A 26812-nucleotide genomic window follows, 5' to 3' on the forward strand; every position below is an offset into this window, starting at 1 on the left:
AGATTAATCTTAGAATGGCTTGGCCACCCTGCATTGAGGTTTACTCAAAATGTGCGGCAAAAAATGCTTTACTCATAGTGATAGCAATGGGTAGTACAAAATATACATTTCCGTTTTGTACTATATTAGCAAAGTAGGAAAGGCGAAAAGGAAAGAATATCTTTTTTTGGGATCCTGCGCACTACAGGATTGCTTTTAAGTAGATTTGAATGAGTGAGCTATATGATACATTAGTTTTATATTTTTTAAACCTATTTATGGAAATTAAAAGCCATAGTATAGTTTTTTATTGTCTTTTTTACATTATGAAACTTAGGTATTTTTCAAAGTAGTAGGCCTACTGTTATTATCGAACATACTTCAGACATATATGCTGAATTTTTTACTTTATTTACGAAAGGTATTTGTTGCCAACTTTTTTTTACTTCGCCTTTTTAATGTTACGTCTATAGCCACAAGGCTGACTTATTATACCTGCAAAAACATTTTCGGACTCAGTTTGGTGTTACTCTTAACAATTACTAAGCCGCAAAAATCAAACGTAAGCAAAACGTGTTTAATGCAAAACGTCTTTTCATGAATCATTATCTACCCTTGGATCGACGTTATAGGGGGAAACAAAACAGCGAAATGCAAGAAAACATTCTATAAAACTGACTGATAGTTTTGAGTTCGAATTTTGGTTAAGTTAAAATAATTAAATGATAACTTAAGAGTTGAGGGATAGCGCTAACAATGAAATTACCTCTATTGTTTTAAGTTAAAGAACTTTGAGAGGTCAAATTGGTTAAGCAGGAAGTTGTTGTTGAAGTTAAGTGCGACCCTGGATTATAATGGAAATGTAAATCCTGATATTTGTAGGGCTTGCCGGCATTGAGTGTAGTGAGAACTCCATAAATAGTATTCGTATTTACCCAACGACAAAGACTTTGATTTAAATTTATAAATTAAGAGGGTGGTGAGCACTTTACCACTCAGCTACCCAGCCTGTGTTTCTACACCAGAATGCATACAAATTACGGCATAAGTAAAGTTTTGCACATGATCGGTGCCTAAATAACATCTGTTGCACAACAAATATTATGTAGGAATATCGGATTTTGCCATAAGTTGAACTCATTTCTGCGCAAAGTTTAAGTGACTACAAAATAACATTATGCAAATTTGTTTGAACATGTCAGTTTAGGAATTTAAACAATACATTTTAATACTTTTAATATCCTAGCGTATAAACTAATTCAATTTTCCAGTCTTAAGTTTTTTTTATTATTACAGTGCTTATAAACACTATGTGTCACGACTGAAAACACGTCTTAAAACAAACAAAAAATTAGAAACTGAAACTCTTGTTCAAACTAATACAATGACGGTATTTTTAAACAAGTTAATACGGTAAATAAACAATGTCCATCGATATTGAGAAACATCCCTGTCAGAAAATTAGATCAATCAGCTGTGAGCATTATTGGAAATTCTCTTGAATTGCAAATATGCCAATAATATAATGATTGATGCATATCTGAGCTACATACAGTTCCTAGTCACATAGATATGAGCTACAATTGGACTTGTCTTCTTAATCAGGATATAGCTCATACCTCATATCACACTCATAGTCTCATCATTTCATCAATATATTCAAATATAACCATCTATTCTCATTTACGTAAGACTTCTTATAAGCGAGCCAGTGTTGATTTTTTTTTAACTTAAACCCATTTAAACTGAAGGCCCGTTCTCTAACTACTAGGCAATGAGCCTCCTTATCTAAGGATTCTAATAGTATGTACAATTTTTTTCAGTGGCATTTCTGCAAAGTCTAACGGGAGATTTAAGTTTTTTAGATATGCGGGGAATTGAACTCGCCCTCCCGCAACGAATTCCAAGACACTAACTACTCGACTAGCAACACACCTTTTGTTCTTAGTTTAAAATACTTAAGGTCATTTTGTTAGAATATATTTTTTGTATGGCTTTGTACCGTACTAGGCCCACATGATCTAGTTTTTTATTTATTTATTTTAATGTCTTAAAAAATGGAAAAAATTTGTTTAACTGCCAAAGCAGGTAAAGAAAATATTATCTTGAAAATGATTTAACAAAACTTTTATTTAAATACTTCATTTTTCCATTATATCATTTAATTCAAATTCTTAAAAATAAGCTCTGCTCATTAAAGTTATATTAAGTTTCAATCTTTAAAAATTCCTTATTCATACAATATACTGTACTTAAAAGTTTATAATTCCTTCTTAACCATGAGCCCTAAAAAAATATAAAATATATAAGAATCTTTGTGAATTGTATTTAATCAAAAGCTGAAAAAGAGAGGACATCTGTCATCATACCTAAAATAAAACTAACTAAATTTAAAATTTTAAAAATTCTTACCCAAAACGTGGGGTAACTGACCAAGTGAACTCCCAAATTATAACTTTACTTTACAACTGAATTAGCACAACTGAGACCGGACAAGAAGGGTGATTAAGTTTTGTCTGACCCAGGTAACCCTGTGATTGGCTGAAAACCATGTGCTTCAAACAATGACTGACTTACCCTGGCCAATCAAATTGTCGTCTCTTTTCCTTACAGGATCTTACAAACTATTTAAATTTCTGGTTTAACTGACAAAATTGAATTAATATGTTTCGAATATTTCATGATTAAGCAGAGCTAAAAAAAAGAAAATACTAACTTAAATTTGTTTATAAATTGTGACAAAAAATACAAAATATAAAATGCTACAGCTTGTATTACTAGTTCCCCAAAAACAACCTTGATAAATGGGATTTCAACCAGAGTTCAGAACCGCCCTATGCCCTAAACACGATAACAGTTGCTCCATAGACAATCTATTTATATTGTTGTATAATATTATATTTTAAAATATTTCGTGGGAATTCCTAAACCATTAATTTATTTTAAACCCTTAAATTGCCTGTTGTGAATTAATCTTCCTTATTCCGATTAAATTTGGGTTATCGCTATATTTATTATTTCATTTATTTTTCATAAAGAGGTTGGCAGTCTCTTTTAACCTTAAATTTTTCCTGCCCACACAGACTGCCCGTGAATTGTATCCAGTAAAGCAAGGGGTGAGCCGGTACAGTACGAAGGCAGTACTGATAAAATGTTTACGTCAGTGACCAGGATCCGAACCGAAGACATCGCTGCCTTGGGTCCAAAGTCCGTGACACTACCAATACCACGACTTACCACAATCGGTCCCAAATTTTGATCAATTACTCGTAAATCCATCCTTATCCCTATTCGTCGTATTGTGTTATATTTAAAATTAAACAAAATATTTTACAAACATGCATTTCTAGTTACAAAATATAATATTATACACGTATATTCCATTAATACAGTAGCTTTCACTGTCTACAGAGGCGAGCCTCGTTGAGCGCAGCGATTGTGTTGGTTTACAACATAATAAACCAGGTTTATTACCGGAAACACGTTTTCGTGGGTGCTCTAGACCCTAAAAAGAGGTTACTTCCCTGTGTACGACTTTTTATACTGTTCTATTGACATTGAACAAAATGTTTACTTTTACTCTTGTTAATTGCTTTAGTTTTTTTTTTTTTTTTACCTTATTGGATGGCAATTGATCTCTACTTATTGGTTATGATTTTTACGAGTAACTCTACGTATTTGTGATATATGAAAGAAATCTTCCAAATTTACCGAATGGCAGAAAAATATCGATAACTCGATTGACTCAACCTATTGGATTATTATTGAAAGTTAGGAGAATTTTGTCAATTTATCTTTTCTTTCCAAATAAATAATTTCGATAAAATATTTTCAATTTTGGATCCATAAATGGATAAAATTGTATGCCTATTTTACTATTATTTATAATTATAATATGTTTAAATTAACTTTATAGATTTTTTGATTGCAAGGAATATTTTTTGCATCAAGGTAACAGAATGTTCTTTTATTACTTAAAGTCATTAGATAGTAACGCGTATCCAGTAGTATTTCCATTAAATAGGGTTTCCATTAAGTATCATTGCCGTTGAGGAGAAGAAAAACAAATTGAATGAGAAAATGAGAGAAGGTGGCGAGTCTGATTGCAAGCGGTAAACAGCTAAACAAGTTGTCCGATTCCTCTTACCTTTAATTTTCCTCTGACCTTAGATATCTGTTTCACCTCTACACCAACCAAAACACGAAGGTTTCGTTCATCAAATCCTAAACTTTTGTGTGAACTTAATTAAAATTTAACAGAACTTATTGCATAATTTTATACTCACCACACGTTTAATTGATCGTTTCTGCATATAACGCATTTTTACTCTTTTTTAGCCTATTTCTACCCCGTTTTTTACACTTTTCTCTCACATTAATTATCAATTATGCCCTCTCTTATGTCAGTTAAAGCTCACTCAATAATGGGTTTAAAAGAAATACGTTATATAAATGATTAAATATTTATCTCTTTTAAGTTTCCCCTGCTAACTTTTAGATCAAATTTACATGTTTTGAATGTGATGTTAGGCATAACAAGTGTTGAATCTAATTTTAAAGTATTGACATTGATGAAAATCCAGATTTCATCCTATAACGAAAGATAGAAAGATGTAAAAAATAAAATTCACAATAACATAGCCATTCCAATGCTTAATGAATTAAACATATGTCATGGCATTTGGTATATGACTTTTAAAAAGATGACATAATTTTGATACTTATCATTTAGATTTTGTTTTATTTTCCTGAAGAAAACAATCCGTAGGTTATTTGATTACAGATTTGAAACTTGGATGGCAATAAGAATATAAATATGTGGCAACAATTAATGTTTAGTTGTTGAATTTTAATTTGATCGAAAAAATGGAATACTAAAAACGTGAGGATTTGGCTGGAGGTCAAACAAAGCAGGGTCCATCTTCCCCAATATGATAACTAAAACTAGGATTTTTTACTTGTATTGTTTTTATTATTACTCCATCTATTGAAGAAAATTACAAAAAATCGTTTATTTATAATCTATTATGTATTATAATTTATTAAAAAATTAAAAAGACTTCAATGATAATGAATACCGAAAGTAGATCTGCAACATCTTCTTGGCCATCTATTTTATATAGATAAATTAATCGTTTAAATTACGAGAAAAAGTTGAAGACAGAAGTCAATTAAGGGATTGAACCATACAGGATAGCTCTTTTAGGCCAGGAGTTAATTTATTTTGTACCTAGTGCCATACATAGTTTAAAAAATCACGTAGTGTATTAAGGCATTGTTCAGAGAGGTTACGATCACTTTAATGTAATATGTGATCAAAATACATCATTATGTGAACTGCGAGTTGGTTTCAAATATGCCAATAATATGTTTGGTGCATATCCTGAGTCCAATATTTTATAAAAAATACAAATCAAATCAAATCATTTATTGAGCCAGAGTTAACAATACATACAAGTTTTACTGGTTAGGTCATCATTAAATAAAAGTTTGCTTACATATACTTAAGAACTATTGTACATAAGTCTTATACAATACTTACAAATAATACAGTTTTATATATAAATGTTTAGGCTACATCACTATTTTCTGCATTTACGTATCAATATATCAGAGTTTTGGCTTTGAATGAGTTTTTGTAGTACAAATGAAACAATAGTTCTTTAAAATTAAAATAAAGAGCATTATTTTATTTCGTAATTTTATGATTTAACAACAAACACACACATTAAGTATGGTGCTGAAGGAATTATTGATACATATTAAACAATGTATATCCAGACACTTTCCTTGCATCAATTGTTTGACCAAATATTAAAATATTATTTATTTTTATTATTGCTACGATCATCTATAACTAGTTTATGTGTTTCCCTTAGTTCTGTTGAAATAGGTCACAACGTATTTGAAACTTTAGCTGAAAGTACAAAAGTCATATCGATGTAGGTTCCAAGGAACTTATAACTAAATAAATTAAAAGTTTGTCTGGTCACTGAACCTGTTTACGCCCTTAGCTATAAAACTCGACATCGTCGTCATTTCGTCCATTGCAAAATACTTTGCTCGGACGTTTAATGTGATTCTTCCTTACAAAAGGAGCTTATAAGAAACTGTTAATCAAAGATCTATATTTTTGTTTGTAATAAAATATTGTTATATTTTTATATTAATATCAGAATTCTTCTTGCAGCTACCTGACAGCTACTCAAGATATTTTTGAATGTGTTTTAAGGGGCGAATGTTAACAAGATGTTTTAATATATCTTGTAAAAACATTGTATACAGTTTTTATTTATTTTGCTTCTATAGCGACCTACGTTATAACCTTTTTTACCAAACAAATGACAGTGAATGCTTCAAAATTTCTTTTGTCTTACGAACAAATATTTTTGCTCTATGATTAACCCACGATAAAATTTTTGATCGATCTAGCAATGATACAAATTTTAATCTATAGTCACCATTGTGAGTTTTAACAATTAGGCTTCCTTACACCAAAAGGCTTCCTCTTAATTTGAGTGTTACCTATAAACAAATTAACCGTGTTTGTTACCAATCACTACACAGTATTGATTTTTGTTAAACCAATGTTACTAAAGAAACAATTAATTGTTTTCCGAACATATTGTTGGATATTGATGCAAAGAAACAAAAGCTGCAGATCTAATTGAATCGTCTAGTCAAATAATTATACCAATAGTCTAACTAGGAATGTATATCGAATGTCCAGGAATGCGGGTGTATTAGCACTACATGTATTCAATACATCCACAATACATGTCAACGTACACAATGCTTAATTAATTTCGCAGAAGCCGTAGTTATAGTGAAGCTCTTGTTTAGTGAAACAATGCATCGAATGGGAATGGCCTTTTATTGTTAAACAACAAAGTATAACATGCTATATGTCATAAAATGCATGAATCTTTGTTTCATGATGTTAATACGTGTTGACCTATCGTCTAATATTAGGAATACTTTGCAGAAATATTAAACTGTAGGTAAAACAGCACCCTGTTCACATAATCACACTGTATAATGATATTTCAACTCGTATATTTAAAAAAATCGTATTCAATCATAATTATTTTATTCAACGGAGTTAGGAAAGCAAGCGAAGCTCTTATACTACACTCCTGATTTTGTTTTACAAATATTCCTCCTGAACGGCTGAAGCAATCCGCACGAAATATAGCACAGTCATAATGGGAAGATATAAATAACGTGAAATGGCACAAATCGGACTAAAGGGCTTTTCTCTGCGTTATTGAGATTTATAGAAATTTAACATGGGCCTTGTGGTTTATTGTCGCCATGATATTATTTGCAAGGTAAATAAAAAAGTAAACAAAAGAGTCGCAACTTATATAAGTCAACGAATCATCTAAACTAGCACATTACAAAATAATACAGAACAAAAGAGAAGAACAATCGGATTAATATCGTTGAGCAAAATATACTTTAAAATGAATACTGTAACCAATATTAGGGTCGTCGGAATCAGGCTAATGCACTATTGACTTTAGATAGGGATTCCAAATATCCATTCCATTTATGTAAACCAAATATACCATTGACGTTAGATATTGCAAGTAGACAATTTCATTTCTGGATGTACTTCATTCCAAATGTACCATTGAGTTTGGATACTGCACATAGACATCCTATTTATGTGAATCAGATATACTATTGACTTTCAATACTGCAAGGGGACATCTTATTTTTTGTAAAGTATATTTAGAATTGATTTTTTATACTGCAAGTATACATCTCATTTACGTTACCAGACTAACATTGGCTCTGGAAATTATTGAATTAATATGACAGCTCCACTTTATTGCAAGCAGACAAATTCAAATTCAAATTCAAATAATCTTTATTTGTTAGTAGTATACAATACATACATAAATAGTGTCAAATATACAGGTATTAAAAAATGAAAAACAAAGGTTTCTTAGAATTAACAATATATGCAAAAATTGACATTACCTCCTACAACTCATCGAAAGAATATATAGCTTTGCTGATGTAGTACTGCTTCAATTTAATTTTGAATTTTTTGGTTGACACCTCATCTGTTATGCTTTTTGGAATTTTGTTATAAAATTTTGTACCAGCATATTTAGGTTTCTTTTTGAAACGTTCCAGAGTGTGATAGCTCATTGCGATACAGCCCCGATTTCTGGTGTTATATTCATGATTGTTACGGATTAGCTCCAATTCCTGAAATCTATTTTTTATGGATAAAACTGTTTCAAAAACATACATTCCATAAATAGTCATTATGTTTTCTAATTTAAAATAATCTTTAACTGAAGTTCTTGGTTGTAAATTACGAATAATTCTAATGGCTTTTTTTTGCATTATCAAGATAGAGTTTAAGTTTTCTTTAGTAGTTCCACCATAAAGAGATAGCCCAAATGATATCACTGAATGGATGTAAGAGAAATAAACAACTTTTAGAGGTTCTTTTTCACAAAAATTTTTCAACCTAACCAATGCATAAAGGCCAGAAGAAATTTTAGTGGGTAATTGTTCAACATGACGGTTCCATTTAAGTGTACTTTCTATTTCTAATCCTAAAAATTTTATGCTGTCTTTAACCTCAATTTTTTTTATCAAATATGGTAACATTAGGTTGAGTTATATTTTGAGCTGATCGAGTTTTAAAACAAATAATATTAGTTTTTTCAGGATTTAAAAGCAAATTGTTGGCATTAAAAAATTTTTTTAAGAGAGTTAGGTCGGAATTAATTTTAATTTCTAATTCAGCAACGGTTGATGCAGTGATTTTCAAATTGGTGTCATCAGCATAAAGACAAAGTTTACTGAAATCAGAAAGCTGAGGGAAGTCTCTTAAATAGCAAATAAATAAAAGGGGGCCTAAAATGGATCCCTGTGGCACCCCATATTTAACTGCTGTAATATCGGAACGATAAGGGATTTTATAATTTTTGTTGTTATGGTAAATAATTTCGACAAACTGTTTTCTATCATGAAGGTAAGATTTTAGCCAGTTTAAAGTATTGTTTTTAATTCCTAATTTACTCAATTTCAAAATTAATAAATCATGTGATATTGAATAAAAGGCTTTGCTAATGTCCATGAATAGACCCGCAACTTTACCTTTATTGTCTAGACTATCTATAACAGATTCAATGAAGTCTGTGGCAGCTGTAACAACAGATCGACCATAGCGGAAGCCATGTTGACAGTCCTCAAATAGATTATTTTTTTCCAAAAAATTTACCAGTTGATTATAAACTACTTTTTCATAAATTTTTGAGATAGCTGGTAACAATGCTATAGGGCGATAGTTTGATACAATTTTCTTGTCTCCTTTTTTGAAGAGTGGTTTTAATTTTGTAATCTTAAGTTTGTTGGGGAAAATACCTGAAATTAAGGAAGAATTTATAAGATGAGTAATAGGTTTTAGTAAGACTGATTTAGCTTTTTTTAGAAGTACCACAGGGACATCATCATACCCCATACTGAAAGAATTTTTTGGGCTGCAGATAATAGCATCTATGTCCTTCTCATCAACAAAGCTAAAACCAAATTTCCTGTCACATGGAAATATCTCACTCCCAGTATTACTACTGCTATGATCATCTCTGGCTTGCTCTAGATTCGACAAGACACTGTCATCCACAACATTTGCAAAATAATCAATGAACTGATTACAAATCAATAAAGGATCAGAACAAACATCATCATTTATTTTTAAATTTATATTTTCAGTTTTTAAAGAGCCAGTTCCTACTTCAGAATTAATTATCATCCAAGATGTTTTATTAACATTACTAGAATTACTAATTTTCTTTTTGTAATATTCTTTTTTTGAAGATTTTAATTTTTCTTTATAATTTTTGTTCATTTTTTTAACTTTGTCCAACAAAACTTTGGATTTAATATCTCTCGCTGTTTTACTTAAATCAATAATTTCCTGTCTTTCTGTCTTAAGTTCCTTTGAAATCCATTTCTTTTTAGTGTGCTGTCTTGAAAGAGTTTTAGGGAAGCATTCATTAAAATGACCAATGAAAGTTTTATGAAATGTGTCATACTTATTTTCAACCGGTGATAAGAAAAGATCTAACCAAGTTTCATTTTGTAAAATATTAATAAATTGTTCAATATTAGAGTCGCTGAATTTTCTTTTGTATTCATAACAAAATTGAGAAGAATTATTTAACATTTGATTTTTATGTTTATTTATAATTTCTAGAATTTGTCCATTCACAACTGTATTGTATACCTAGTTTATATTTACCTTTCAAGGCCAAGAATACCATATTTTTTTACAAAAACAAATTGACTTTGTGTGATACACCTTCAGAGAACACCTGCAGGAAAAGCTATTTCAGTTTGATAAACATCCTCCAAATTATATTTAGCAATTGTGCCAGAGTTTGAGATATAGATGACCAATTTAGTATCTGGCAAGTGTGAAATGATCTAGCAGTAGACTTGGACACGGTCTAGGTGAGAGTGTCCAGGCTGTCTGTCTCATCGCCAGATTATACGGTTGCATCTTGGTAATTTGTTGTTGGTTGTACTCTGTGCCCTGCTGTTTGTTTTTTAGTTTGTTTCTTTGCGGTCTGAATTCTTTTGAAAGGTCCCACTCCAAAATGTGGTGGCTTTTTATCAAAGCCTATGATCTAATTGTCATTATTCTGCTGGTATTATGCTACCAATTATATCACTGGTTACTCTTTTGTCTCAAGTTTTTCACTACTTTTGTATCAAACCAGTTAAAAAACATAAATCTTAAACTTCCTGTAAAAAATTTGAGTCTTGTCTCAACAGCACAGTTCAATCAATTTGTTCCTCATTTGCATAAATTTTTATTAACATTGCTTTGTCTAAATTTACTCGTGTAGCATGATATTTATCGTGTTCATATTTGTTCTTGTCCTCTTTTGTTATTTTGTTCTTGTTGTTCTATTATATTGTTATTTTTTGTTCTATTTATTTGTGGATTATCATAATTTTGAAGTTATCTTTTTAAGTACTGAACTAGTTGTCACACTGAAATCTTGTGTTTTCCTGTAAAAATTTTAAATCCGTTTACAAATAAATAAATAAGCCGACTGTATGTTGCCTATAAGTTTTAGTGTAAAGTCTGTTACTAGCTATTTGATACGTCAAGTGTGTTCTGGTGTCATCCTATTATATTAATAGGAAAGCATGTTTCTTGAAAACCTATTTTCTCAGCTCTTGTGTATCGCAGGGAAAATCCACGAATACTGTAAGAAAGATATTTTAATGTAGATGAGCAGGATCCCTTTACAAATTAAAATAGGCTCAAAAATCAGCGCAAATAAAAAAAAAATTATTTTTACAATTACGGGCCTTATGGGTTGCCATGCTGGTGACGAAATAACAATGAAATATAAACCGAAAATCAAAACTAATGGAAGAAATTCCAATCACATGTGTTATTTACCGCGTTGAGTGAAAAAAATAGATGTCCGTACATTACATATTTTGGTCGAATTTTTGACCACTCGACGACCTCTGATTTGTCTTTATTAGTCTGCATTGTTTGTGTTTGTTGTTGTTTGTTTGTGTTGTCTGTATGTGGCTTGTTGTGTGCGACCAATTATCAATCGCCTGAGGTATGTACTTTACACTCGGTAACCATAAAAAAGCTTTAAATAGGTTTTACTACATAAAAAAGCAGAAAAGAGATATATACAATTTATTTTATGTATATTTCCTCATTTTGGATAGCAATAAGCAATAAATAAATTAATTAATTAATTTTTTTTACAGTCTTATTTCAAGTACATTCATTCATAAATATGGTGATTGTTCGCAAACCTATATGTCTTAAGTTTTATTCTTAGTTAGTGCGAAAACAGTTCAGACACAACATTTTGTTATTTAACGTATTTAGTTTTAAATAGTAAATACATGTAACTACTGTATGTTTGAGCAAAACTTGTTTTATAGCAACTATCATATTGTTTAATGGACAAAAAGACAATTTAGAGTAATTTAAGTTAAACTTTCAAAATAACAATACACGTTTTCACAGTGAACCAAAAGCGAGATTTATTGTATTCGTTCAACTTATTCAACTTCTGAACAATAAATCTCCTTAATTCGTTTTACGCTTTCCAGTTTCTTCCCAAGGGTCTTTTGAACAAGTCTCTTGTTCTAATCGGTTCAATTCTTTTTACAATTTACGCAATAATCTATTAGCAAATAAATAGCATGACTAGCACTAGCATGAACTGGGTAGCTGAGTGGTTATAGTACTCACCTAACAATCAAAAGGTTGCTAGTTTAATCCTGAGAAAAGTCAGTAGCTTTTGGAAGGTTCGAAACTGGATCTAGCTGTTCCTGATCAGTTTTTAAATGAATGATCATGGCTAATGGAAAAGCTGATCATAGTAAGTATCAAGGCTACAGAGATCGTTTCACATCTGTCTACACTTGACCTTCACTCATATTTGGGTGGCCCTTGGATGGAGTCCTCATTCAAATTTGTAATATCGTATTAATTTATTACATTCTTAAATAACTAAACTACAATTTTTTAAAGCCATAACATATGTACGGTTGTAAATATATATGTAAACGTATGTAGCATAGTACCAATACAAAAACAGTAAAAGTTTTTTTTCTATGTACCCTAGCTGAAGATTGACACAGGTTAGGTTTGCGTATTAAGTAAATACTATGTACTAATTGGCATTGGTTATGTTTTCATTGACACTTTTTTCAGTGTGTTTTGTATCACTATCCTCCTTCATATTAATAGTTTCGGTCGGAGTTTAGGTTTTAAAAAGGTATATAAAACATTGTAAATTACTGTACGTTTAGTACCATCTCAATAGTACCATAATTTAACCCTCCTTAACTTCAAAATGTGTGTAAGTTAAAATTTACATTGTGAATTAACGATCATAATAGCCAATTATATTGGAAAAGTATGTATTACAATTTAATTATTTTTCCAATCTTTGTTTGACTCATTGCATGCAGTTACTCACCGAAAACAGCAATTTCAGTTACATATGATGATAACTACCAATTATTGAGCGTGTTAATCAATAGTTTAATATTAGGGTACTTTGAAAAAAAAATTTAAAAATACTTAAATAAACTGAATTTATAAAGCATACAACAGTTTTAAAAAGCTAAATGCGTTAAGCTTATTTTTTCTTCTTATGGACCAGAAAAAAATTGTAACAAATAGCTAAGAACAAACTGTGTTCTAATGTACAATGAAGATTGGCATGTGTATTTACTGTCGTGTTAGGTGACTACCGTGCATCCACCGACATTGCCAATTTATTTAAGAGGGTTGAGGAAAGTAACGGATATTGGAAGTAGTTGTACGATATCCGCCATTCAGGAAATTGGAATATACCAATAACTAGCGTATCTTTCGATATCTTACCCATTTCTGGTATGTTTTGTAGAAAACTCCGTTAAAATTTACATTTCTTCTAAAATGCGCAAGGCCTACTTCCCTATATTTTGTAGTAGTCCTTCAGCAAGTATTCAGCTATTTTATAAGTATTCAGTGGTTAAAAGGTAGATTCTTTTGGCATTGAAACATTCAAATTTATCTGAAATTGAATTAAACCAATCTGTACTTCCATAGCATTTAAAATTCCGTAGGCCTGTTGTTTTTATTGGAATATATGTGCATGTCCCCTGTATAGTGCTAGACACATACAAAGAGCCAAGTGATAAAAGAACCATAGTAGTCCAAGTATAACTTTCAATTCAATAACAAATAAATAAGCTAAAACGATCTCTGTTAAAACTGTAGTGAGTTGTTAACGTTATATATTAGGGATTGGGGACTCAAAAAATATACAAAAAGTAATATTAATTTTATTTGCCATGTAGCATATAATACTATGGTCCCATGTATATCCTAGGCCCATGTATTGCAGATACTTTTATGAATAATACATACAATTTATAAGTTTGAAAAAATCATGGAAACGGGGTATCTTGTGTTTCATTGGTACCTAACAACTATAAGTTGGTATTGACACATTAAATGTGTCATTATATCTGATGAAACATATCTAATAACTTTTTAATCATCACGGCATAGTTCCAAGAAAGTAATTTAATTCCAAGTGCAGACGTCAACAGAAGATAATTTGATCTGGAGAGAGCCAACACCTGAAGTTACAAATGTTTATAACTTTCCTGGCTTCATAATGTCACAGGTATGGAGCAAGCTTTTACCTGGGTTTTTGTAATTTTTGCTAAGCGTTCGTTTTGATTAAAATGAGTTGAATGGAAGCCATTTTAGGCAGTCAAGAGTGTTTAGTAATTATCTACAAGGTAAAAATATGTCTTGGTCTTTTAATAATAATTTTCAATATTATATTCAACAATATTGATAATGGTAATGAGCGAAATCTTCACAGGTTTTACTTACAAAACAAAATAAAATAAAATTTAAAACAATTGACAAAATATTTATAAAAAGTTGGCGTGTTGTTTAATCAATCTTGTGGTGTGAAATTTCTGATTATCAGATAGTTTATTTAAATTAATGTGATTATTTGACCATAGCATCAATTTATAAAAGTTATTACTCTCAAAAATATAATTACAGGTATGCATTTTATTTTACATTTGTATTATGTTAGAACTAAATTGTGCTTTTATTCTTTCTAAATCTTGCATCAAATAACATTAACTAAATACAATGCATGAGTAAAAACTCAAATAATATAAAAATTGTTGTTGATCTTACGTAAGTAGATTTCTATAGCTATTAAATTTGTTCTGCAAATAAAAAGATATTTACTCGTAGCTTAAGTAGTGATGCACGTACTCGTATGTAATTTAATATCAACAGAAACTTATATGTTACACGTTTCCTACAAGATTTGTTATGTAAAAAATGTGTACATCGTTCAATACGTATTCTTTTTCATCGTTATATTAGGTATTAAAATTATTAATTATTATTAAATCATTAAATTATTAGTAGCATTGTATACATGCCTTCATATTTTTTAAGACAATTTGTTAAAACCATGTAATAATTATTTAGTTAAGCCTGAATATCATATAACTGACCACAGCTCGTAATGTTGACGTTGCTTTGATTTAGATTTGATTTAGCTTCGAGTTGCTTTGATGTGGCTCCGACTTGACCAACATTTGCAAACGGTGCCTTGGTTCCAAACTAGTTAGTACTAGCTAGTAGGCCTCAGACTGCCTACACTTTACACTTCTTATCAGTATATATGGGCACCTAAGTCCCTAGATTATATATAGGGTTTTTTTAATAGGCTATGATGTCATTACATTTATTGATTTAAGCATACAGCTAGAGTGAACTATATTATCAAAAGTATGTAAACAAAAAAGGGCTTAGTACAATTCTTTCGTGGGTTTAGTGCGACGTTATTTTCATGTCATTGTCATTTAGTCTTTAGGAGTAAGTATAGAAGACAAATATGTGACATTGAAGATCACTTAAGAGTGTATAGTTATTTAATGCAGCCCTTACTCTTCTCCATCTCTCAATCAGTTCCTCCCTAAGTACAGTCAAAGGATATAAAAGTGTCCGAGTAGATGTTTTATCACACCGCGTGTCCCCGACTACTCGTTCTGCAGTTTATTGCCTGTTTTAGTTCAGTTCTGGTCACAAATGAAGACAAAAGCTGCAAATAAACCACAGCTGTAGCTATCGTTCCGATTACTGTGCTTCTGAAAAGCCTCTGAATGGTTTCATTCTGTCGAATGTATTTTTAAAGTTGGCGAAGTTGGCTTAAGTGTGCCTAAAGTATTTGTTGTAATTTCGGTATTGATTTTAAAGACCTTTCTATAAATAAAATATTGAAAACAATGTATAGCATTTTATATTTTCCCTTTGTCTATTTAGATATATTAAAATGTATGGTCATAAAGACATTACAAGTACTATTTAAACATGCATATCCTTAAAATCTCCACGGACAGTTTAAGGAACTTTAGGACTTCAAGCTATATGCTAATTCCAAAACATTAATAAATCAGCATATTTTCAATATAGTTTTTATTTATGTTCTATCATAGTATTAATAGCAGAATATTGTTGCACATATTAATGATATACACAAATATTCCAAAACGTGCTGTTAAGCCCTTTCAATTCATATAATTCTACTTATAATAATATAAGTAGGATATACGTCAACAAAATTGTTTATGGTTTGCTAATGTACAGATTAATAACAACATTTTAGTCAGGACTGTATTTTTAGTTTCCCTTTTTATTTTGCATGGTTTGGATCCTATTCCGTTTCATGTTTAGTATACATTATAAAAAAAACTGCAGTCTTTATTAATACGTTAACACCTAATTCGATTTTACGTAAATAAATACAAAGTAATAAACTTAAAAAAATAAAATAAATACAAAACAACAAAAATTTATCTATAATAGGTTACATGTGACAAAAGGTTAGCTTCATGATTGCATTTATAATAAATAGATAATAGAATATAACTCGTCATTTTTGTTGCAATTCAAGTCACTTGGAAAATTCCTTATACAATTATGATTTCATACAGGTTTTCATTGTTTTGGACGACACATTCTATTGAAATTGTAATTTAAATAATTATTCTATTGGTTTTAGAAACTCGTACTTTACTAAGTGCATTCGGTAATGAAAGGACATAAAATGTTTGGTTGCGATTGGAAGTAATAGTTTTCTGATAATTTAATCGATATGGACGATACGGTATTTTAAGTGCTACACTATTGTAATCGTTTGGCCAGATCAGTTACTCTAATGACCAAGTCACTATGGAAGTTGAGAAACTCTTCATAACTTCTAAATACAACGGCTGCCGTTGCCACTGTATTGTTCCCCATTCAGTTATAGTTACACATAAATTCCCTACTAAAATCTTGAGCTGCTTAAGCATAAAATAATATGCAAAAATGTGTAAATTTTGTTAAAATACATGTGTTAAAAAGCGATTCTCATTAACTTTGCAACCAATTAATACATACTGATATTTTATTTGTGCTGCTAACATGGCCGACCAAGAGCTGTATGAGTTAAGAGTATGGCTAAGCCGTTATCTCATAATGGTTACATGTAGTAAGTAATAAGTTAGAAGTAATAATAATAGTAATAGGTTAGTACATGTAGTAATTACAAGTGGTAAACTTCTATACCTGTTACGATTGTAGTAATATAAAATTATTATCTCTTAAGGCTGTTGGTGAAAGTCTATATTTTAAATATTTAAATGGAATCATGGCAAACCAAAATAATTCTCTTTAAAAGAGAGGTATTTCATTCGCAATGAAAATGGTTTTGACTGATAAAATAGTTTTGTCATATGTTTTAGTATACTTGCTTGAAAAATCCACATTATTTTCTGTGACTTCAAAAACAGTACTAATAATGTTCAGTGACATTTCGTCCAGGGTACATATTGGACCACATAATTTTATTGTAATTAATTACGATACATCTATGCACTAGATAATGTACATTAAATTTGTTTAGAGTAATGATGACATAGCTTTGAAGTGGCTTTTCCAACGTCCGTAGGAAGTTTCTTGGTTGCAACCGTCCCTTTAAACCATCCACACATTTTATTGAGGTGAAATTGTGGTGACTGAATGAGTTGGGAGGTTAACAGGGTCGTCAGTCCAGTAACCACTTGGTTAGCCGCTGGCTACTCGCCAACGATGCCCAGGGAACGCCTGATTGTTGTTTCCATAAATCTTTTATTTTACCGCACAAGGGGGAAATACGTATCTTTATGTGCTTGCTGTGTTTCTACTTTACAACTAATAGGTATATTAGATAGACTTCACAGGCCGATTGAAGTAGCACTGAATTAGACAATAGATATATGTTTGATTTGGTAACAACTGAACCAATGTTTACTCAAATCTTGTTAGCTAATTTTGCTGGATATGAAATAAATTAACCATAAAATTTATCAAAAACATTTTATATTACGATGGGTAATTGTGAAACGCTGACTAATGTAATTACAGTTATGCAATTAAATCTTCAATTGCTAGTTATTTTAATTTATATTTGAATAGGGAACTTCTGGATAAATGCCACCGATAGCAAGATTTGCCGCTTTTATGTTCTCTGTTTTGGTCTGTGTCTAAGCCAGTAGCATACTTTTTAGTAAAAGCGGTCCCGAACCCTCCAACCGATTTTAATGGATGGTAGGTGACAAATACATCTCTTTCGCACCAAAGTCTGAGAAAACTGAGGCTATCCCCCCCGCAAGCTAAACAACCCGTTTAAAAAAAATTGTACTCTATCATTAAGTCATGAATGTAGTAATATTATACAGGTTGCTCAAAAAAAGGTAGGGACATAATTTACGAAGTAATTTTTTCGATCAAAATAAAGAGAAAATCAAGAATAACATTTTTTTGCAAAATCGCTTTGTTAACCAGATATCCACCATTTTGTATTTTTTATATAAAAATTATCATATTCCTATTTTTCAACCGATCTTTATGAAACTTGGTATATACGTTAAAGTTGAAGATACCCATGTTAGAAAAAAGTTCATCTTGATTCAACTTAAATTTTTTAAATGGTGGCCATTTAAACTTTTTAAACTAAAAAAGGCTGATTTAAAAAAAAATTCAAGACCACTTTTATTTAGTATTTCTAATTTTCTATCAAACGGTACCAGGTTCAAAAAAGTCGATTTAGAATTAACTGAAATATTACGATTTCAAGTTGTATAATAGGGTAAAAAAATGCTAAGATTTGCCCCCTTTCACAATTAAAAATAGTAATATTTCAGCTATTTCTTATTTGATCTTTTGTAACTTGGTAACGTTTGGCAGAGAATTTAGTAGCATTATAATAATGCTATATAATTTGGAAGCATTATAAATGCTAAGAAAAAGTGTTCTTACATGTTTTTATTAAATCAACTATTGTTTTGTAATTTAAGTAAAAAGAAAATTAAAATGCTCGCCTTTTTTTAACTTTAAGTTGAATCAAGATGAACTTGTCCTAACAGGAGTATCTTCTACCTCAACTTACATAACAAGTTTCATAAAGAACGGTTGAAAAAATTTAAATATAATAATATTTATGATGAAATACAAAATGGCGAATATCTAGTTAACGAAGCTATTTTGGAAAAAAATTATAATTCATTTCTCTTTATTTTGACCCGAGGAATCACTACGTAAATTATGTCCCTACCTTTTCTGAACACCCTGTATAGAGGTAATAAAAGGTAAACATTATCAATAACTTCAAAACGCTACGATTAAAATTACGTCTTTGTAAGGACAACAAGTAGTTATGTACCGATAACGTAGTAATTCGTTTTGAGTCGTATTTTTCTCTGACTGAATAGTTCAACAATTATTTAAAAAAGTCACTTTAATGTATAACCAAAAATAAATAAATACCCAATATGGAACAAAGTTGTGATATACAAACGCATTCCGGTGAGCAAGATAATTTGATAAATTACATAACCGATATCAGCTCCGATTCCATCAATAAGTTCCGTTTCAACAGTACCGTTGCGTCTGAATCATTCAATTTGTGGTTATTGGCAGATCTCATTCAACCCTTGTTCCCCACAAACACATTGTTTAATTAAATCCATCCTCGAGTAGAGTTTTCAGTAAATAGCTTTGGTTAGGTGCACACCTTCCCAAAACCCAATTTGCATTGAATTATAGCGAGAAAGATCTTTGGATTTTTAGACGCTGACGTTCTTAGCGTTTTCTCCTTTAATGTTTTTAGGTAAAGTATGTTTTGCGTGGATTTCAACGTGTGTTGCAAGGTAAAATGTATATTTTAAAAGGGTATATTCTACATCTAGGAATAATATCTAGGTATATATGCCCACACAACTCATAATTATGTTCTTGTTATACTTTTTTTTCAAACCATTGGTAATTCTGCGTATTTCTAAATGAACGGTCCAAATTATTGTACTGTTACCATTTGACGCGCCTTTTTTGTTACATCATTGTTGAAAGTCTGAAGGAAAAAAGAGATTTTGGTCCATTATCGATCCCACTTAAGATCAAATCATCATCTTTAGAATTTGAAGAGAAGCTCTTTAACCACACGGCTACCAATAACAAATTCTAGAAGATGGGTTTTACAACTAAGGAGTTGGTTCTAAATCTTCTCTTGGTCTGTGAGGACTGAATTCAACACATCATACAAGTAGATGGAAATAAAATAATGGACCACTAAACACTACACCGGATCAGACCTATTGGTGGTAGACTGGAATATCATTTAGATAGCTTAACCATCGGTATAGAAATTACGCTCACAATCCCCCAAAAAAGCGGATGTATACTATGAAAAATTATATCTTAATGTGGTTCGGCGTTGGAAAAAAGATTCACTACATAAAGCGGAATGACAACCGGAGAGAACAAAGAAAATTAAAGAAAGATAAACGACATCACAAACTTAGAAGTAATCAAAGATCTTGAAACATCTAGTATAACTAATGATAATGATCCGTAATAAATTTTGTCTCAAACAGATAACCCTTTTTCCTCCTTTTTTCAAACTGTATGTTAACTGTCTCATGTAGTTAGAGTTTTTAGGTTGTATTTCACATTTGGTGGTAAGTATTTTAGTATTTTTGTGTATGTTTACGCGTGTGGTATTTGAGAACGGTAAAAACCCAAACGCAATTTCTTTTGTTCATTAAATAATAGCGTAGTTACAAAAAGAAAAAGTTGAGCTTGCAAAATTAAGAAACCTGGTCATGTAATCTAAGCAGTAAGTTTTATTTTATGATTTAGAAAATTTGGAATGTTCCCAAAAATTGGGGATTTTTGTGGCAATTTAAAATTTTTAAATGTAAACCCCCTTTAAATGGCGCCTTATTTTAAAGTGTCTACACACACTTAAACAATAGTGAAAACCAGAGTTAGCTATCTCTTCTCTATCCAAAATGGCACCACGTCAAACGTTAGTCAAACGCAGCTTATTTTTTCAATGTAAGCCCCCTTCAAGTCACACCTCATTTTGAAGTGTAAGAAAAACTGAAAGAATGGTGAAAACCAGAGTTCGCCATCTCTTCTCTATCCAAAATGGTAGCCAATATTACCATTACATTGATCTTTTCTTATCTTTTTAATGTGTAGGCCTAGACTTCAATACATTTGACGAGCTGCCATTTTGGATAGAGGAGAGTGATAGCGAACTCTGGTTTCAAACATTCTTTAATGTTTTTTTTAAGCATTAAGGGGGCTTAGATAAAAAATCTAATCTGCCCCCTTTTTGGGGGACACTCAAAGTTTTGAAAATCATAAAATAAAACTTCCTCCTAAGATTACTTGACAACCAAAGTGATCACTATGTATATTTACTTAGACAACTATTACATAGGGGTCTTTATTATTTATTATGAAAGATATATTTTGAATATTTAAATTCATGGTTCCTTACGCTCCTAATACTCTATGGGCGTTTCTTTTATTTTTTTCAAGCGTTGAACTATTATAATTTATGAATATGTATAAGACCAAATAACACATGAGCAGGCAGCAGTTGTTTCGTAACGTGATGTAGAATAATGTATGCGCGTCTTCACAGAACTTATTTTGTTGAAATTTACAATTGCAAACATAATTGATATGACAGCTCTTGAAAGAATTAAACGGTCGATTTAATGTATAATATATCAATTGTGCATTTATAAAAAGATATTGTAAAAACGTAACCATTTATTACTTCAATATAAAACATTTACTTCGCAGCACGCAGTATTTAGTTGATAATCCATTTAAGCTAGAACTTTCTTTTGTTTTATTCTTACTTTTTAAGTATTTGGTATTAAGGTTGATTGAACTCTAGATAGTTTTCCTCACATAATAATACAATCTGTCATGATGGCCATGAATTAACATATTAAATGTATTCAGATATCAAAACTGTAATCAAGTAGGCCCAAAGTAAATAGAGAAAAGGATTGTACTAGGCTGTAAAGGTAGGGAGAAAATATTATGTACGTTAAGTTTGTTCATCACTGTTTTGTTGCTTCTTACTTCGAGACGAGCTTGTAACCAAGGGGTTGAAAACTTTCGCAAGGTAAACATTTGCCAACAACTGGTAAAAGCTAATCTTTCTTGGATCAACATAAACTTTAAACATGTTTTTTGTACACTTGATGATCAAGAAGTTTCATTGTTAAAAATTAAAAAAAAATAAAAATAAATTATTATTGTTTTAGAATATAGCTTATTTTATTTGTTCATTCCATGTTAAGTAAAACTATACCGTCAAATTGTGTCGTTAATGACCAAGGTTTTACGAGCATCGATGATACTACGAGAAAAATATATATTGTTATAAACGTTCTCAAGAAAATGTTCAGTTTGGCCCATTGTGATAGGTAATGTGAGCCATTTCTCGTAATGCTTTTATATTTGCAATGAGATGTGGCCCGTAAGTAGGCTATTTATTGAGAGCTATGTCATTGTTCTTACTTTTCAAGTTTACGAAAGCAGGAAAGATTATTATGAAAACGTATATTCATAAAATACTTATATCACCTTAATATATTTTCACGTGAAATGGATATACGAATTTAAATAGGAATGAGGTAATGCGTGTATTGTTTATTTATACTATATTGATATGTTTTTCCTTTTAAAAGTTAAAATAAAAGTAATTCAAAGTAAATATTTTTTTATATTGAACTCTTCGTTTTGGAACAAAAACAAAGACCCATCGAACAAATACTAGACACTTAAAGTGTTTTTAACTTCAAATTACACGAATAAAAGTTCGATTTCTTGATTATTTTAGTAAGTCTTGGCTGTTTTCATCTTAAGAATATTATTTGGAAATAAGGTTGGTTAATACGTACTTTTTATTTAATTTTGCAGAACCACAGATAACATATAAAGATTTAAAGTCATTTATGATTACAATTTTATAGCTTTTGATTTTTTTCGTGGTTTTTTAGAAACAATTCCTCAGCATAGTTGGTTTTTTGAAGTCGATGGGCCTCTGTCTGTATTCAAGTCCCTTATTGAGTAGCCAGACAAAGAAATGGTTGATTACAATGATGATTGATTTAACAAACAGGAAAGCGTTAAGTGTTTACAGATTGACTGGTATAAACAATTATGGTATACACACAGGCTGTGAATTGTGTGTATTCTGTAATCACTGTATTGCTAGTATCATCAACATCAAGAGTAATTTTAAACAAAGGGTTCATACACGTATTAAATATGCAGATTTTTTTTTTACTGGCCCTGGCAAATGTATGAGTAATTGGTAGCAATAAATTAACTTAACCCAAGGTCAGTATTGCTTAGAAACATAATTTTAAACGTAACAGGTTGAATTTCTGTTCACTTTATAAAACTCTGTTTATCATTTGAATAATTGGAAAACATTTAAATAATTGTACAAAGGCAAATTACAATTACAATTAAGCTTGGTGTATTATTGCGCAGTGCTTACCCTTATAAGCCAGCGTTTATGAAACCGACATTAAGTTATGTCAACACAGTTTTCTCTTTATATTATTTAATTTAGTGCTGGCAGTTTAATTTGAAATAAAAAAAGAAAAGCCAGTGAATATTTGTATTCGTGTAACTTTTGTATCCTTCTGATTCATTTTATAAAATTTTTATTTCTTTAAGCTTGTATGAAAAAGTTTATAAGCAGGTTTAACATTTTAATATGAAAACAAATAAAATTGTTTTAGAAGTTCAGCAGATCAGAAGCATTCGAGTTTATATTATAATCAAACATAAATTTTATATGATTTTTATAAATTATCAAGTGAAGCGAGCAAAGCTCTTATATTTCACTCCTAATTTTTTAAATTCGTATATTTAATATGCAAGCTGATTCAACTATTTTTACCGTTTTTGTTGAAATAACTGTAGTAAATTTCGTAAGGATCTCACTTCAGCCATTCAGGAGGGGTTTTCATTGGGAAAGAAACATTTCCAATGACTGCAACTTTGTCAACACAGTTAAAACACGCACAACACAAACATAAAAACGAAAGGCACAAATAAAAAGCTAGCACTATCATGTCCGGTACTGAGCGAGTCCGGTAGATTGGGTAGAGATGAGTCAGTCTTGTGTGTATTGTAACTATGTTGATGCAGCTGCAATCGGTAAATATGTTGCCTCTTGTATGAAACATGTAAGTTGATTCAACAGAATAATCTTTGGACTATTCCACTGTGTTATAGTAAAGCCTTTGTGTTACAGAAGTATTCTAAGCACCGGAAACACGAATTTCAAATTTTCACATTTTTATATTCATTCAAATGTTAAGTATATTTGAGTGAAAACCATGAAACTCGTCTTAAGTTAAGATTAATTGCATCAATACTTTCAATAAGGATCATATCATTATTTCGTATCGAAAATTACTATTGTTTCGAAGGATAAGTAATTAGAAACGATTACGTAATGGGGAAAACGCAGTGGTGACGTCTGGTCGTATTGAGCGGTTATAAACAACTCCGGGATCCTGCGGCTAGTTGGTCATTAGAGTAACTGGGCTGGACCAAACGATTACAACCGAGTATCGAATGTTTTCAACCGTGATAAAATATCGTATCAATTCTAAGACCTGATTCCTCTCCAACCTAATAAAAAATTGTGACGATGTCTATTGCTAATTTGTAATGTGCTAAATGACTGAATAAATGTCTTATTATTAATGCCTTATTAAAAAAATCTAAGTATTTCCTAATTATGTTCATACTTTAGGAATACCGAAAGCATTTTGTTCTGAAAAAAATGCAACCGCTTAAAACAACATAGTTTATCTTGCACAAAAAAATTATACTTTTATGTCGTTCAATTGATTAAACCTGGTCTCCTCATGCTAAACTTGACTTTTGGGACTTATTAATTTTCTGTATTATAACATGTATACCATTTTTATAATCTATAATTTTGAGGTAAAAGCCTTAACTGAAGGAAAAGTCATTATAAGGTCACAGGAAACGCCAACTTGTGGTGAAAAGGGGACAATAATCTTAAATTACGAAGTATTTATGATAATAATGGTCATGCATACTAAACACATAATAAGGTTATAAGTCGAATCGATATTTTTAAGATAGTTCATAGGCCTACCTGACACACATTTTATATTGCACGCAGTTATTAAAAAAATATTACTTCATTACAGAGATAATTCTCCGAGCTTAAAATAAAATGCGCCGAGAGCGCTACCCGTGTTCACCTTTTCTCCCTTCTTAACGAGGATCTGATATCCTGATAAGGTAACCTTTTACCTTTCCTCCCCAACCTACTCGTTACTGGCAATCAGGGTATTATATAATCGATGTTACACTTAAACAGACCATGTACAAAATGACATAACAGTTTGTATATCAACTGTTACTCTTTTTAATTTTAATTTTTATATATTTTATTTTTATTTTCATTATATTAATCTAAAAATACCTAATATTTAACTTTAACAACTAAATCTAATAGTAACAGGGTAAAAATATGGACAGTAGAAATAACAAATATAGGTTGAAGACGAAGAGATTTGTTATAATGCTCCCTAAACAACTGAAGGTAGTTGTGTTGATTCTGAGGTATTCCAGTAAATTTGTAAAGGTTCAAAGCTTTTCGAGGCATTCAATCTTAGGGCTTGCAATACATGATCCAGGCTAAAGAGAAAAGTCAGTAATTATACAAACCTCATCAAGTAGTTTAGTATTCCTACACGTGCGTTTTCGTCATTTCTTGGTACAAAAACGCCTTAGTGAGTGTCCTGATATCATAATAGCAATTGCTATATTTTATAACGCGTTTTAAATTTGAATCTCAATCTTTTCCTTGCTAAAAATTTCGATAATGTTATCCAACATAAGTGTGTAGTTATGTATTTGCTGAAGTGTATTTCAAAATAAATTAACCTTGTTCTCGACGAAAAAGTGAATATTATTTAGAAGCTAATAGCTCAAATGGCGTCATAGAACTATTTTTTTATTATTTATTAAGGAGAAAAAATAGGAAGTTGTAGTAAAAAGCATTTATCAATATGCAAATAAACTCTATCCACAGAAAATTGATCCAATAAAATTGAGGACGCTGATGTAGACACGATCAATGCTTCGCAATCCAAGAGCACACAGTTTGTGATTTTCAATTTGAGATCTTTGAATCTTTCTAAAGCACAAAAAAATTTCAACATGTCTAAGCACATGTTGGTTAAAAAATGTGATGCATCCATTGCTTTGAGTAGTATATGGCTTCTATATTTTTGAAATTATATTGATTTCTTCGCTGCTTATCATATACAACTGTAATGTTTGTCGTTTTGTTTTGTTGTTAATTCTTGTTGCTATATTGTTTTTTTTACCAACCCACTACCATCATCGGTTGCATTAACACTAGTCTTAATAATGTCTTATCCGAAAACTTCAAGGCCTACTTACTCGGGAGACGGAGCCGCGTGTTGAAATTAAAAATACAAATTTATATAAGTAGCAGTTGCCTTCATATCTCTGTTAGCCTAGGAAATGTTTTAGATAAGTGTATTTGGCTTACCTACAACTTATCTCAACTAGCTTAAGCTATACAATAACTACGTGCCTACGTCATACATGCTTAACCTAAGAGATCAATGATTTCATCTGAATTTTATTCTCACACACCCAGAAACTTTGCTTGTGTCAAATATAAAAATATTCTGTATCGTAAACCTTTCTTGAGCTTTAGGGTGATCGTTGCTTTTTTTGGCAAGAAATTATAGGTTTTTTTTACCTGCTATGGCAAGAGTTTTAGAAGTTTTACTTTACCAAACTAAAAGGATTATGCCGATCGTCCATTATATTCTATCACCAGCAGCAGCTTAA

At 30.7% G+C, this 26812-nt stretch overlaps 1 protein-coding gene across 2 annotated transcripts in view; it reads right to left on the reverse strand.

Moving 5' to 3' along the window:
* Positions 1-26812, reverse strand: part of LOC128999813 (sex peptide receptor-like) — a 125698-nt gene that overhangs the window by 52431 nt on the left and 46455 nt on the right. The window lies entirely within an intron of this gene.

Source organism: Macrosteles quadrilineatus, unplaced genomic scaffold (genome assembly GCF_028750875.1).
Source record: "Macrosteles quadrilineatus isolate MER2022 unplaced genomic scaffold, UCM_ALF_1.0 Scaffold_8__2_contigs__length_117827958, whole genome shotgun sequence".
Lineage (NCBI taxonomy): Eukaryota > Metazoa > Arthropoda > Insecta > Hemiptera > Cicadellidae > Macrosteles > Macrosteles quadrilineatus.